Source organism: Pteropus medius, unplaced genomic scaffold (assembly GCF_902729225.1).
Source record: "Pteropus medius unplaced genomic scaffold, Ma_sr-lr_union100, whole genome shotgun sequence".
Taxonomy (NCBI): Eukaryota; Metazoa; Chordata; class Mammalia; order Chiroptera; family Pteropodidae; genus Pteropus; species Pteropus medius.
Window position 1 is genome coordinate 11,326,417 of NW_024355205.1, and position 14,630 is coordinate 11,341,046.

The 14,630-nt window shown below is 32.8% G+C and overlaps 1 non-coding gene across 1 annotated transcript; it reads left to right on the forward strand.

Moving 5' to 3' along the window:
• The first annotated feature begins 13,444 nt into the window (after positions 1-13,444).
• LOC120599029 (5S ribosomal RNA) lies at positions 13,445-13,563 on the forward strand. The gene has a single exon (XR_005651796.1). It is a non-coding gene; the product is annotated as a 5S ribosomal RNA (ribosomal RNA).
• The last annotated feature ends 1,067 nt before the right edge of the window (positions 13,564-14,630 follow it).

The window sequence follows — 14,630 nt, forward strand, 5'->3', positions numbered from 1 at the left end:
TTAGTTTTCTTTTTCTTTTTTTGAGAACCTTCTTATCTTCCTGCATTGTAAGATTCTCAGATTCATGTGTATAATCCTTGGCCTTCCTTAGGATCAGCCATTTCACCAAGGAGCTCTTGCTTTCAGTAGAAATTGTTAATAGAAACCAAGATCTGGGAACTAGGCACACTCATTGCTACTGGGGTGTCATTACATCAAGGTCTTCTCTGCTGACAGAAGAAGGAAATATTTGAGTATATACTAATCCATGTATGCACACATATCTACAAATACTTCTATATGTAATCATGTGTATCTATATTAAGCTAAATATGACTTCAAACTGATGTCTCCCATTCTAATGCATTACTATTGCTGATTCCAGCCTTTTTCTTCTTTGTTTCATCCGTAACCTTTCACTCTAACAGTGAGAAACATGTCCTCTAGTACCTGCCATCCATTTATTTAATTGCTCAATCCCAGTATACAGGTAGAGTAGTTTCAAAATTGTTAATCCATAATCTCATGCAAAACACTTTATCAGTTTGAGTAGAATGCTTATGTTCAGTTCCTTTCGCCTTTTGATAACAGATTCGACTCAATTCTGTAGTTACTTAGGTTAGCGCTCTTCTCCTTATCCCAACAGTGCCTGTGCCTGCATCATTTTCATGAAGTTAGATTTCTTTGTCACATTTTGAATTCCATCCTAAGGTCCCCCAATCTTCTAATTTACTTTTAATTATTTTCATAAAATTCAGTCTTTATGCTGTAAAGTTCTATGAGTTTTCACAAATATATAATGCCATGTACACACCATTACAGTACCATAGAGACTGGTTTCATGGGCTTAAAGAAATGTCTCTATGCTTTACATATACAGCTCTCAATTTTGCCTACCCTGAACTACTGACAACTATAGATCAATTTAGCATCTGTATAGAATTGCATTTTTCACAATGTCATATAAATAGAATCATAAGCACTGTAGCCTTTTTAGACTGAGTTCTTCCATTTACCAATATTCACTTAAGATCAAACCATGTCTTTGCATAGGTTACATCTTATTCCATTTTTCTGCTAAACTGAATTCCATCATATGTGTATACCAAAAGTTGTTTATCTCGTAATTTTGAAGGACATCTTGATTGCTTCCAGTTTTCATGACTATGAATCAAGTTGTTAAAAACATTCATGTGAAGATTTCGGTGTGACCATACATTTTCAAATCAGTTGGGTAAATACCTAGGAGTGTGACTGCTAGATTGTACAGTAGGACTATAGTTACCTCTATAAGAAAGAGTCAAACTGTCTTCTAAAGTGGTTCTAGTATGTTGCATTCCCATCAACAATGAATTAGAGTTCCTATAGCCTTGCATCCTTGCCAGCAATTGTCTAGACTTCAAAGCACCGTTTGAGATTATAGCACCAAATGATTTATTTCACCCACCCAAAATCTAGCTCTAGAAATAACTGCTTTCATTGTTACAAAAAAGTACAAGAGAAAAAAAAAAAACTCTAAAAAGAGAAGATAAGAGCTACTGCAACTTATAAATGAATATTCAGCATAAATAGCCATAATTTGAGCCAACAAAAACAGAACAGGGAAGAGAGTAAAGATTCAAGTCCACAAAAGTGAATGGAGATAAGGCGCACACAGAAGAAAATGAACTACTGTATGTATGTGTGTGTGTGTGTGTATGTGTGTGTGTGTGCATGTGTGTGTGTGTGCGTATATATATATAGATGTCTATATATATTATATATATATGGATATATAGATAGATACATATCTATATATATATATAGTGCTATCCTTTACATAAACTTAATGGTAACAACACACCAAAAATCCAGAACTGAGACACATAACATAAAAATCCAGGACTGAGACACATAACATAAAAAAGGAGAGAACATAGGGAAAATCCACAAAACCATCAAATTAAAATAACAGACAGAAACACAAGGACAAAGAAACAATGGAGACACTGAGCTACCAGAAAACAAAAGATAAAATGGCTATAGGAAAAACTTATATATCAATAATCACCTTAAATACAAATGGACTGAACTAACCAATAAAAAGGCAGAGAGTAGCAGACTGGGTCAAAAAACAAAACCCAACCATATGCTGCCTTCAAGACACATCTCAGCTGCAAGGAATATGGACTCAAAGTGAAAAGGTGGAAAATGATAATTTAAGCAAGTGGCATCCAGAGTAAAGTGGGTGCAGCCGTACTTATATTTGATGAACAGACTTTAAGATAAAAAAGGTAAAGAGACAATTATGGATATTTCATAATGATAAAGGGAACCATATATCAAGAAGACCTAACATCTATTAATATTTATGCTCCCAACCAGACAGTACCAAAATATATAAATCCACTACTAATAGAACCAAAGGGAGATCCTGATAAATACAGTTATAGTATGGAACATGAATACTCCACTGTCAGTGATGAATAGATCATTCAAACAGAAAATCAATAAGAAAATATCCTTAAATGATATATTAGACCAATTGGACATAATTGACATTTACAGAGTCCTTCATCCCGAAACAGCTGCTTATACATTCTTCTCTAGTGCACATGGAACCTTCTCAAGAAATGACCACGGACTGGGACAAGAGATAGCCTCAACAAGTATAAGAGGGTTGAAATCATACGAACCATAATGCTTTGAAACTAGAGATCAACTGCAAAAAGAAATCAGGAAGAACCACAAATACATATTGATTAAACAACATGCTACTAAAGAATAATTGGGTTAAAGAAGAATTAAAAAGACAGATCAAAAGATACATAGAAATGAACAATGATAGTACAACATATCAAAACTTTTGGGACACGGCAAAAGCAGTCATATGAGGAAAGTTCATATCATTACAGGCCCACCTCTAAAAACAAGACTGAGCTCAAATAAACAATCTAACATTTCCTCTTAGAAAACTAGAAAAGGAAGAACAAGTGAAGCCTAAAGTCAGCAGAAGGAAAGAAATCATCAAAATTAGAACAGAAATAAATGAAATTGAAAACAAAACAAAAACAAACAAACAAAAAAAAAACAATAGAAAAAATAAATGCATCAAAGAGCTGGTTCTTTGAGAAGGTTAATAAAATTGACAAACACCTGGCTAGACTCACTACAGACAAAGAAGAAAGGACACAAATAAACAAAATCAGGGATGAAAGAGGGAAAATTGCAACCGATATTGTAGAAATACAAAGGATCATACAAGAATATTATGAAAAAGGATATAACAACAAATTTAATAACCCAGAAGAAATGGACCAGTACTTAGAAAAATACAACCTTCCTAGATTGAATCAAGAAGAACTGGAAAATTTAAAACTATCAGCAGTATGGAAATTCAAACAATTATCAAAAACCTACCAAAAAGTAAAAGTCCAGGACCAGATGGCTTCACTAGTGAATTCTACCAAACATTCAAAGAAGATTTAATACCTATTCTCCTCAAACTCTTCCAAAAAGTCAAAGAGGAAGCAATACTTCCCAGCTCATTTCATGAGGCCAATATTACTCTGATACCAAAATCTGGTCAAGACAACACAAAAAAAGAAAACTGCAGACCAATATCTCTCATGAACACATATGCAAAAATCCTAAATAAGGTACTAGTGAACCGAATACAGCAACATGTTAAAAAGATTATACACCACAATCAAGTGGGCTTCATTCACCATACACAAATCAATTATGTGATACACCACATAAGCAAATTAAAAAATAAGAATCATATGAACATATCAATAGATGGAGAAAAAGCCTTCGACAAGATACATCATCCATTTATGATCAAAACACTTAACAAAATTGGTATAAGAAGGAAAGAACCTTAACATAATAAAGGCCATCTATGACAAACCCTCAGCCAACATTATACTTAATGGTGAAAAACTAAAAACCTTCCCTCTAAGATTAGGAAAAAGGCAAAGCTGTCCACTATCACCACTGTTATTCAATATAACATTGGAGGTCTAGCAGGTGCAATCAGACAAGAGAAAGATATAAAAGGCATCCAAATAGGAAATGAAGGAGTCAACTGTCACTATTTGCAGATGACATGATTCTCTATATAGAAAATCCTAAAGACTCCACATGAACATTACTAGAAACAATAAGCAAATACAGTAAAGTCTCTGGATACAAAATCCACGTTCAAAAATCCATAGTTTTCTCATACTCTAATAATGAAGTGTCAGAAAGAGAAGTGGAAAAAATAATTCCTTTTGCAATTGCAACAAAAAAGAATAAAATACCTAGGAATAACTCTAATAAAACATGTGAAGGATGTACATAATGAAAACTATAAGACCTTATTAAAAGAAATCAAAAAAGGTACAAAGAAATGGAAAGATATTCTGTGTTCTTGTATTGGAAGAATCAACATAGTTAAAATGACCATATTACCTAAAGCATTATACAGATTTAATGCAATCCCATCAAAATCTCATCAGCATTTTTTTAAAGAAATAGAACTAAAAAATCACCAGATTCGTATGGAAGCACAAAAGACCTCAGATTGCCAAAGCCATCCTGAGAAAAAAGAACGAGGCTGGAAGCATCATTCTGCTTGACTTCAAATTATACTACAAAATGATGGTAATCAAAACAGCATGGTATTGGCGGCAAAACAGACACACAGACCAGAGGAGTAAATCCAGAAGTAAACCTATGTTTATATGGGCAAATAATTTTCAACCAAAAAGCCAAAAATATACAGTGGAGAAAGGAAAGCCTCTTCGATATGGTGCTGGGAACACTGAAAAGCCACCTACAAAAGAATGAAACTAGACTGTTGTCTATCACTACACACCAAAATTAACTCAAAAGGATTAAGGACCTGAGTATAAACCTGAAACATTAAATTGCATAGGAAAAAAACTCATGCACCATGGATTTAGAGAGGGTTTTATGAATTTTACTCAAAGGCAAGAGAAGTAAAAGCAAAAATAAATGAATTGGACCATATCAAACTAGAAAGCTTTTGTACAGCAAAAGAAACCGTCAAGAAGGCAAAGAGGGAATCATCCGAATGGGAGAATATATTTGCAAACAATGCCTCTGATAAGGGCCTAATATCCAAAATATATAAAGAACTCATACGACTCAACAATAAAAAAAAACAAAACAAAACAATCCGATTAAAAAATGGGCAGAGGATCTAAACAGACACTCCTCCCAAGAAGACATACAAATGGCCAACAGACATATGTAAAGGTGCTCAACCTCTCTAGCTGTTAGGGATATGCAAATCAAAACTTCAATAAAATACCATCTCGCACCTGTTAGAATGGCTATCATCAAGACAAGTAATAACAAGTGTTAGGTTGTAGGCCAAAAGGAACTTCCATACACTGTTGATAGGAATTCAAATTGGTACACCCACTATGGAAAATAGTATAGAGATTCCTTAAAAAAATAAGAATTGAATTAGCATTTGATCCAGCAATCCTTCTTCTGGGTATTTACCCCAAAATAACCTGAAAACATTTATCCACAAAGATATATGAACCCCGATGTTCGCAGCAGATTTATTCACGGTGGCCAGGAAATAAAAACAACCTATGGGAAGGTGTCCTATGATAGATGACTGGATAAAGAAGAGGTTGTACATATGTATAATGGAATATTGCTCAGCCATAAGAAAAGATGAAACACTGCCATTTGTGACAACATGGACGGATCTTGAGATAATCTTAGTAAGTGAAATAAGTCAGACAGAAAAAGTTGAAAACCATATGATTTCACTCATATGTGGGATATAAAACTCAAAGCAACAAACAACATGACAAACAGAGACTCGTGGACACAGACTGCAGATTAGTGGTTACCAGATGGAAGGTGGGGAGGAGAGAGGTAGATAGGAATAAAAGGGGTCAAATATTTGGTGACTGAAGGAAATCTAACTTTGGGAGGTGAACACACAATGCAATATATATACAGCATACTGCTGAATTATACACTTGAAGGTTAACTGATTTTATTAATCGATGTCGTTCCAATAATTTTTAATTTAAAATAGTACATGAATACTGATCAATGGAGTAAAGTACTTATATATTGTGATTCTTTAACAAAGAAAATGCTGTTGTATCTCTGCAACAAGATATTGGCTTATTAATGCACAAAAACCCAAACCTAAATACGTTAATAGTAAATAATAAAAATGATATCACTCTTGAATTTTTTAGATATACATTCATTTAGAGAGAACAGTGCCACTTGAAGTTAGGAATCATAGTCACTACATAAAATAACAATTCCATTTCTCAGTGCATCCATTTGTGGTACAACAACTGTTTGTTTCAGACAATGTTCATGGATATCATCTCACTTAATGATACAAGCAATTCTTAGGATATATGTACTAACTCACCCCATGGAATTATGTTTTATAAATGAAAAAGAAGTCTAAAACCTCTGGCCCAATCCAGTACCAAATATATCTTATCTGAGATAAGATGGAATCAAAACACTGTGATATCATCTTTTGCTTTCAAGGAGAATAGACCAAATTATGGGTGCATATTCCCAGGACATAAGCTAAAAGGAAGAAAAATGGAATGTCTATAAATTTTATAATCACAATCCTTACTTGATTAGAAATTATGAACATTAATTTTTCACAAATCTAAAATAATATGAGTAATAATATAAATCTCTTTATGTTACATGAGATAAGGGAATTGTAATTGGATATTTCAATTAACCAAATGTCCTATGACAAAGAATAAATATGATAAAATAGCTTTTTCTTTGGATTTGAGATTAGTACTGATTGGAAGATAATGGACAATTCCTTTGTTAATGCTCACTTTGCCATATAAGCTGCACTGGCAATGAGGCCCTGGGTTATTCATATTATTAAACATTTTACCATCAAGAAGATGGGCAGATAATACTGATGCACAAGCATAGCAAATAATATTGATGCACTAATTCGAATGGAGACCAAAGGGATAATTAAACACTTTGGGCTCATTTCTAGCTTCATATGGGTATTTTGGTTTATTATGGTGATAAAATTATTCAAGTATAAACTTCCCTAGGAATGGAGTACTTAATTTTCGTTCAACCTAGCAAAAACTGATTGCAAAAGGTAGAATGATTGGCTAAGGATAGAGAGTTAGCCATTATTTAAATCCATACTTTTTTTTTCTTCTTTCATCAAGATTTGAGGTACAAGTGATATGTTATTGAATGAGAAAATTGTGGCAGGTTTCATAGAGTAGAATAAGACATTCAGGTAGATTTAAGCTACTGGTAAGCTGATCTTCATCCCTGCCTTCTTTTTTAGATTATCACAAATTCTTACTGTTCATCAGAAAATAGGTGCAATTATTGGTTATGCACAGACAAATCTGATCTATGTGAGATAAACATCTGCAGACATGAAGAAGGTAAATAATATGCCCAAGGCCAGATGGAGTTAGTGACTGAGATATAACTTATAAAAACATTCTTATAGTCCTGCTTGGTCATATTATTTTGGATGTATTTTCAAAGTTGGTTTAAAATATGTGAAATTAAATAACACCAAATTCAGTTAAGAGTTTCCTTTGGTAGTTAAAAAGATATATTGCAGTATAACTTTTGAATGAATTCAGTGCTTTCAAAGGAAGGAACTATCAATTTTCAACCGGTTATTTAAGAGCATTTCAATCCCAGCATGGGGAGTTATTCTGGCCCCCGAGATCTGGAATGCAAGGATGTACGTGTTTCCTTCACTTAGACAGATATAAATCCCAAAGTGACAGCAGCATGTTATCTTTTACTATATTTCCCACTGGAGTGATTCAGACTTTTGACTTAAATAGTTGTCTACAGCTGCTGAAAACTGATTTATCCTTGATGGTGAGTGAACTTGCTTGACCAAACTGCTAAGGAGAAATATTTTTAGAGTAGCAATTCGTAGTGGTATTTTATTTCTTTGCCTTTGAGTTTCTTTAACCTCTTTTTTTAAATGTTTTTATGTCCCTCTAATGACCTGTAAGTCATAGGAGACTTATTAGGATATACATATATGGCAAAATAATTTCAATGAATAAAAAAGGGTATAGGTTTAAAAATAAGTCTTCTACCTCCAATTCTCCCATGCTGTCATTCATCTCCCCACCAGCAACCACTATCACTATCTTACTTTATATATTTCTATATTATGTATGTTTGTGCTCTTTTTAATAACACAAGTGGTAGCAAAGTTTGACAATGTTTTACATCTTTCTTTTTTCTTACTCTTACCTATGAAGGAGTTAATTACATAAAAAATATACAGGTCTAAAGTAACAGAGATAGCTAGCTAGAGAGATAAATGTACCTAATTATATTTAGCAACCATTTAACATCTACTTTATGACTATATTATTTAACATATTATCTATTTAAGGATATATGGATTGCTATTACAAAACATATATCAATAAATAGATTGATAATTATGTTTCCATATATACACATATATGTATATAACATTATATATACACATATGTATATGACATATAATTAGAAGGTATGCTTATGATATTTAAGTAGATAATACCAGATTACCTTTCAAAGAGTTTGAAAAATTTACACATTCATCAAGAATAAATAAGAATGTATCTTTTTCATAGCATATTCACCTTTAAACACAAGATAACTGTAATATTTCAAAAATAAAATGTAAAAAAAATATTGTTTTTGATGAGTTTGTTCTTTTTATTGCTTAGATTCTTCATATCAGTGAAATCATGTGATATTTATGTTTCGCTGTCTGACTTATTTCACTCAGCATAATAACCTCTAGGTCCATCCATGTCCTTGCAAATGGTAAGATTTCATTTTTTTTTTAATGGCTGAGTAATATTCCATTGTATATATGAACTATAACTTCTTTATCCGATCATATGTTGATGGGCATTTAGACTGCTTCCATATCTTCGCTATTGTAAATAATACTTCCATGAACATAGGAGTGCATAGGTCTTTACGAATTATTATTTTGGTTTTCATTTTGGTTTTCTTTGGATAAATACATAGAAGTGCGATTACTAAGTCCAAAGGTATATCCAATTTTAATTTTTTGAGAAATCTCCAGACTGTTTTCCATAGTGGCTATATCAATTTGCATCCTCATCAACAGTATACAACAGTTCCCTATCCTCGGCATCCTTGCCAACACAACTCACAAATAAAGAGGACAATCTGATGATGGCCAGAGGAAAGGAAGGTTGGAGGGCTGGGAGAATGGGGTGAAAGATTAAAGAAGTACAAATTAGTAGTTGATAGATGGTCAAGGGGATGGGGAGCACGGCATAGGGAATGCAGTTAGCATTAATACATTGGCTAGGTGGAAAACTAGAGAATGAGCAATTAAGGGGATCATCTTATAGACTATATAAATGTCTAACCAATGTACTGTATGCTTGAAATGAATAATAAAATTTAAAAAGAAATAAAAGAAAATAAGATGATCTGGAACACATTTCCCAAATACTCTTTTTACTAAGGACCCAATGTTGTCACAGATTAAAGCTTCAGCTGTCTCTTAATTCAGGGTAATGGGAAACCTGAGGTTCATTTTAAGGAAATAAAGCATGGAAATACTCGACTTTAATTTTCTGGAATTCATTAACAGCTTAGTTTAGTTATGAAAGGTAGACACTTTACATATATTTATTGATTTAATCTTTTTATCAATCCTTTGAAAAAGTACTGTTATCTTTATGGGATAGTTGAGTCTCGGCAAGGCGAAGTAACATGTCCATGATCAACAGAGAGCCAAGGTTCAAAACCAAGTTTGTCTGACTTCAAAAAGCACTAAATTTTACTGAAGTCATTGTTTCAGGACTTTATGCTTTCCTTGTATTTTATGTGGCTTGGTTTTTAACAGAAGGGCTCTCAGACTCAAGCATTTGATAATATATTTCAACAATAATGAAGTAGAGGCATTTTTTTCCCTATAAACATTTAAAGTAATTAGTTCATATTTATTGAGCACAAATTATGTGCTAAACATCACATTTGCATCAACTCTTGCTCCTCAACTTATGAGTGTGGTAGTATAATTGCCACCATTTTACAAAAAAAAAATCTGGCCTCCATTACTCCACGCTCTGCCTTGGTTCTCCATCTCCGTCACTGGATGCTGCTTCTCAATTTATTTTCCAGGTTCTTCTTCACCTTCCTGACTTAGCACTTAGAGAAGGTCCCAGAGCTTAGTTCTTAGGCCTCTCTCTTCTCTGTCCATGCTTACACACCTAAGGTGCCTCATGCTTTTAAGGTCCATCTCTATGCTGATCACTCAAAAGTTTATATCTCTTGTCTTAAGCCCTACATTGAACTCCAGGCTTAAATATCAAACTGTCCACTCCACAGCTCTGCTTGGATGATGCATAAACATCTCAAACATAACATATCCCAAACTGAACTCTTAATTTTCCCCCAAGCCTACTTCTCTCACAGTCTTCCTTATCTCAATAATTTTTTCTTAAAATTTTAATACAGACTAAATTCTACCTTAGTTAATAAAATTGGTAATTTCAACAATATATATCTATTGTTTAAAAAACTCTGATATATAGACAATAAAAAAAGGAAAAATATGTGTACTACAATTTCATGTTTTGGGTTTTTTTTCCCAGGAATATCAATGTAGGTTCTGAATTTTGATTACACTATACAGTGAGAACTCAAATAGTACTGATTTATGTCATAAATGATTGGTTTATTTTTCCCGTTGCCTATTTACATAAAATTGCACACTTTGCATGTATTTAATAATGTTTGGAAAGTGTTTAGCACACTATCAGGCACACCATATTATCAATTTATTTTAGATTATAAAATTGGAGGACAATAAAAATGAAATTAAGGAAGACTTATCTGAACTATCATTAAATTTTAATAGACATTTTTAGAACAGTTTTAGGTTCACAGCAAAATCAGATAATGATTTCACATATATCTTCTGCCCTACTCATACATAACCTCCCCCATTATCAAATTTCTCTACCAGGGTGGTATATTTGTTACAAGAAATGAACATACATTGACATATCATTATAACCCAAAGCCCATAGTTTATATTAGGGTTCATTTTTGGTGTCGTAAATTCTTTGAGTTTGAACAAATGAATAACGATATATAGCCACCATTACAGTATCATACAAAATAGTTTCACTGCCCTAAAAATTCTCTGTGAACTGCCTATTCATCCCTCTCTCCCCCTTAATCCCTCGCAACCACCAATCTTTTTACTGTTGACACAGTTTGCCTTTCTTAAAATGGCATGTAGTTGGAATCATATAGTGTGGCTTTTTCATATTAACTTAGTAACATGCATTTAAAGGTCCTACATGTATTTTTATGGCTTGATATCTCATTTATTTTTATCACTGAATAATATCCCATTGCCTGCATGTACCACTTATTTACCCATTCACTTACTGAAGCACATCTAAGTGGCCTACCAGTTTGGGCAATTATGAATAAAGCCACTATGTGCAAGTTTCTCCATGATAGAAGTCTTCAACGCCTTTGAGTAAACAAGGAGCACAATTACTGGATCATATGGTAAGAATGTTTAGTTTGTATGAAACTGCCAAATTGTCTTCCAAAGTCAGTTTTCATTCCTAAAAGCAATGTATAAGAATTCCCATAGCTCCACATCCTCACCAGCACTTGATGTTGTCAGCGTTCTGGGGTTTGGCCACTCTAATGATCATATAGCGGTACCTCTTTGCTGCTATAATATGCATTTCCATGAAGACATATTTTATCACCTGTATATCTCCTTTGATGTGGTGTTTGTTAAGAATTTCAGCCCATTTTTTAAAAGAATTGTTTTCGTAATGTTGAGTTTTAAGATTCTTTTATATTTGGATAACAGTTCTTTAACAGATATGTATTTTGCAAACATTTTCTTCAAGTCTATGGCTTATCTTCTCACTCTCTTGACACTTTCTTTCACAGTTCAAAAGTTTTTAATTTTAATGAAGCTCAGCTCATCTATTATTTCTTTTGTGGATTATGCCTTAGGCGTAGTATCAAAAATAAAAGGTATCACCATACATAAGGTCATCTAGGTTTTTTCTAGGTTATCTTCCAGGAGTTTTTTAGTTTTTGCATTTTACATTTATGTCTGTCATCCATTTTCAGTTCATTTTTGCAAAACGTGTAAGGTCTGTGTCTAGATTAATTTTTTTTGTTTGCATTGGAAGTCCAGTTGTTCTAGCACCATTTGTTGAAAAGATAGCCTTTGTTCCACTGTATTGCCTTTACTCCTTTGTCAAAGAACAGTTTATTATTTTGATAGGTCTATTTCTGGGCTATCTAATCTGGTCCATTGGTCTATTTGTCTGTTTTTTCACCAATATCAGACTGTCTTAATTACTGTATATATCATTAAATTTTAACAATAAGCTACATAAATATATCTAGAATTGTAACTTTTAAATATATTTGTTATACCACATAAGTAAACTGACAAAATGCCACCTGATTAAATGCCACCTATATTCTGCATAGCTACCAAATGACACTACCTAATAATCTAAGGATAGTTTAATATCTCTTGACAGTATAAATTCTTTAATATGAATAAGTACTTCTGAAATGATTGAAATCAGCAGTTAGCCCTCTTGTAGAGGTGAATGCTTTCTTTCTCTCTCTTGTTTATCAACTAACAGGTTTACTGAGGTATAATTAACATGAAAAAACTACATATACATTTTTATAAAACAATTTTATAAGTTTTGACACATACATACAGCAGTAAAACCATCACCAAAATCACATATACTGAGCCCATCTCTTCTTACCCCACAAAAGTTCCCTCATGCCCCTGTGTAATGTCCCTCTGTCCTTTCCCAACTATTTCCTCAAGTAACAACTGTTTTGCTCTTCATTACTATAGTTTGCATTTTCTAGAGTTTTATATGAATAGGATTGTCATATGTACTCTTTTGTCTATCTTCTTTCATTTAGGTTATTTTTTTTTTATATTTGTCCATTCTGTTGTATGCATCAATAGTTCATTTCTCTTTGCTACTGAGTAGTATTCCATTGTATGTAGACACTATAATCTCTGTCTCTTTTGGGTGGTTTGCAGTTTGGAGCCATTACAAATTAAAACTGCTGTGAATACTCATACGAATATTTTTAAAGATATAAACTTTCTTTTCTCTTGGGAAAGTACTTAGGGATGGAGCAACTAGATAATGTTCTTAGTGTTTTCAAGGATTATTAAAATTGAAAGGATATTAAACATACAAAATGATCTAACAATATAAAAGAAACATCCCACACACACAAACTAAATTAACTAAATGCTCAATGTTCAATAAAATTATAAATTTGTGTTGAACTTTTTAATTTCATTTTTAATTTATATGTATAATAAATCTTATAGAATATCATGTTCCCACTATACTCCTTTTAAAGATGTTTCACTCTGGTCTATGGCCATGCCACCCTGAACAAGCCCGATCCTGTCTGATCTCGGAAGCTAAGCAGGGTTGGGCCTGGTTAGTACTTGGATGGGAGACCACAAAGGAAGACCAGGTGCTGTAGATATAAAAAATAAAAAATAAAGGATTGTAAGCTGACAAGATCCTGGCAATCTCTGAGGGCAACCAAGAGTTGCCTCGCCTAAAAAATAAATAAATAAATAAATAAATAGTTTCACTCTGAAGATTTTACTTAAAAATAGTAACTCTTGACATTTCAACAGATTTAGTATATGCACAATAAATATTAAATATCTATTGCTTTTTGGAAAAAATATTATGATATTTCAATATTTAGAAAATTGATAATTGCTGGTCTACTGAAATTAGTCAAATTTGCTGTGCCAAACCTGTCATTTTTGTACTCTCTCCCACACATTTAGAGGATACAGAAACTTTCTCCATTAATACCACTGAGAAAATAATATGATTTGAAACATTTATAGTTTAGCACATTTGACCAAAGCTTTCTCCACCAAATGAAGTAGTCATTTACAATTAAATGTTGAATTATGCAGGATAAGATTCTCCCCAAAGGAGAGAATGATAAATATTTGGTGATGAGGTGAGAAAGAATTTTTGTACTACAGAATAAAGTGTTATTCCATCACGAAACATAGTCAGCTGCATTTATTTGTGTAGGAAGAGTTATTGTACTTTTGTGCACATGATGTTTATTTAACTAAAAGGACTTATTTACTATAGACTATAGTAAGAAATAAAGAAAGAGAAATATACCACCGAGTCTACATTCCCTTTAAGTCCTTTATTAAAGGATTAGAAATACTCCCCTGTTTTATTTGAAAGATTAACTTCAGTGAATACACCCAAATGATTCATTTTATAGCTCTTTATTTGTTGTATACATAGAATCCCTCTGGTAATCCAAAAAACATTTTCATGAGGTATCTGCTAAGTTTTACTTGGGCAGACATTGCAAAGCAACTCACTATTGTCTATTCAAAGCAATTTTAATTAGTGCAATGTTAGAGAGAGTGTAATTCCTTAATGAAACTACACAGACTGCTTCATTTGCCTATTAACAGTAAAAAGTATTATAGCAACCTCGTTCTACATTTTTTTTTTTTACTAAGGAAGCCTGCCAGCTGTAGTCCCAGTACAATTATTGCTTTC